Here is a 2,529-nt window from a genome sequence, read left to right on the forward strand (position 1 = left end):
TGGGGTCTTGTCCTAGTGTGGGGTCTTCCCAGTTGACCAACTGGGGTCTTGTCCTAGTGTGGGGTCTTCCCAGTTGACCAACTGGGGTCTTGTCCCAACATGGGGTCTTCCCAGTTGACCAACTGGGGTCTTGTACCAGTGTGCGGTCTTTCCCAGTTGACCATCTGCGATCTTCCCCCAGCATCGGATTATCCCAGTTGACCAACTGGGGTTTTGCCCCAATGCAGGGTCATCCCAGTTGACCAACTGGGGTCTTGTCCCACCACAGGGTCTTCCCAGTTGACCCAACACAGGGTCTTCCCAGTTGATCAACTGCGATCTTCCCCCAGCATGGGATTATCCCAGTTAACCAACTGGGGTCTTGCCCCAATACAGGGTCATCCCAGTTGACCAACTGGAGTCTTGTCCCAACATGGGGTCTTTCTCAGTTGACCCAACACAGGGTCTTCCCAGTTGACCAACTGCGATCTTCCCCCAGCATGGGATTATCCCCATTGACCAACTGGGATCTTGTACCAGTGTGGGGTCTTCCCAGTTGACCAACTGTGGCGTCTTTTCCAAATGGGGGTCTTCCCAGTTGACTAACTGGGGTCTTGTCCCAAGGCGGGTTCTTCCCAGTTGTCCAACTGGGGTCTTGTCCTAACGTGAGTTCTTCCCAGTCGACCCAACCCAATCTTTGCAGTTGACCCAACCAGTCCAGGGGGACATTTTGAGGCAAATTAAGTGGGATTTGGGGCAAATAAGGGAGGCTTGGGACTGCCACTGGGGCCATGGGGGAAATTTGGGGGGCAAAAAAGGGGAATTTGGGGCAAGTAAGTAGGATTTGGGGCACACAGGGCTGTACTGGGGCCCATAGGGATGACTTGGGGCAAATCTTGGGGAATTTGGGGCTTCTGGGGCTGTCTGTTCAGACCCAGGAGACTCTGGGGCACATGGGGACGCTGAAGGGCTCTGGGGCTGCAATCTGGGGCAAATAATGGGGAATTTGGGGCACAGAGCGGCACTCTGGGGTCCAGACAGCTGCAACCTGGGGCAAATGGGGGGGGGGAATATCCATAATCCCCTCTGGGGACAATGGAGACAGTCTGGGGTCCCTACAGCTGCAATTTGGGGGGAATTCAGTTGTTCTGACCTAACCACCCCATCCCCGAAACGGAAAACCCCACGGCGGGGACGCACCGGGAGCGGCGTCGGGAGCTGTAGCGATAACCTCGGTCCGGGGAATAGGAGCGGGAGCGGCGGCGGCTGTCGCGCGAGCCCCCCCCCGAATAACGGCGGCTGCGGGAGCGCGAGCGGGAATAGCGGCGGCTGCGGGAGCGGCGGTAGCGGCCGGAGCGGTGGTAGGGGCCGGCGCGGTGCGAACGGGAGCTGGAGCGGGAGCTGGAGGACGAGGAGGAGGAGGGCGAGGAGGAGGAGGACGAAGAGCGGCGCCTGGAAGGGGGACGCGGGGTCAGAACCCGACGACGTGGCCCCAGAGAGCCTCCGGCAAGACATGGCCCCAAAAGACCCTCAAGACCCAATGGCGCATCCCCAACGAGCCTCCGCTCGAGACCCTCAGCTCAAGACCCAGCCCCAAAGCCCCCCCACTCAAGACCCCACCCCAAAGAACCTCTACTCAAGACCCGGCCCCAACCAAAGACCCTCACGACACAGTGACACGTTCCAAAGGCTCCCACTCAAGACCCAATGCCATAACCCCACAGACCCCCGCATGCAAGACCTTCTGCTCAATACCCGGCCCCAAAGACCCCCCACCACCCCCCCACACTCAAGACCCAGTCCCAAAGACCATCTACACAAGACACAATGCCACAGCCCCAAAGACCCCCCCAGTCAAGACCCAATGCCACAGCCCCAAAAACCCAACACTCAAGGCCGTCTGCTAAAGACCCAATCCCAAAGACGCTCTGCTCAAGACCCAGTACCACGACCCTGAAGACCCCCAAGTCAAGACTCAACACTGTGGCCCTGAAAACCCTCAAGACCCAACCCCAAAGCCCCTCCACTCAAGACTTGTCCCCAGAAGCCTTCAACTCAAGGCCCAACATCACATTCCCAAAGAACCCCCAATCAAGACCCAGTGCCACGGCCCTGAAGATCGTCCACTCAAGACCCAACCCTAAAGCCCCTCCACCCAAGACCCAGTGCCGCGGCCCCAAAGCCCCTGCACTCAACGCCCAACGCTGCGACCCCAAATCCCCTCCCTCAATCCTCGACCCCATAGTGTTACCGACCGGGACGAGGCGCTATGACCTGCGGTGGCACTGCCCGGCTGCCCGGCACCGCAGCGCGCTTTTCCCAGAGCGCCGGTTTTCCCGGGAACGCCGGCGGCGGATTGAGCGGAGGCGGCTTCCTCGTCACTGCCCCCGAAGCTGGTGATGAAGGTGATCTTCTCCTCGTGGCCGGGGGATGGGGAGCGGGACCGGGAGCGCGATTCCGAGGTGGATTCCGAGGGGGAGCTGCAGGGGGAGGAAAGGGTTGGGGGTGGTGGGAATGGAGAGAGTTGGGATCCCCTCTGGTTGGGGGGTG

Source organism: Numida meleagris, unplaced genomic scaffold (assembly GCF_002078875.1).
Source record: "Numida meleagris isolate 19003 breed g44 Domestic line unplaced genomic scaffold, NumMel1.0 unplaced_Scaffold356, whole genome shotgun sequence".
Classification (NCBI taxonomy): domain Eukaryota; kingdom Metazoa; phylum Chordata; class Aves; order Galliformes; family Numididae; genus Numida; species Numida meleagris.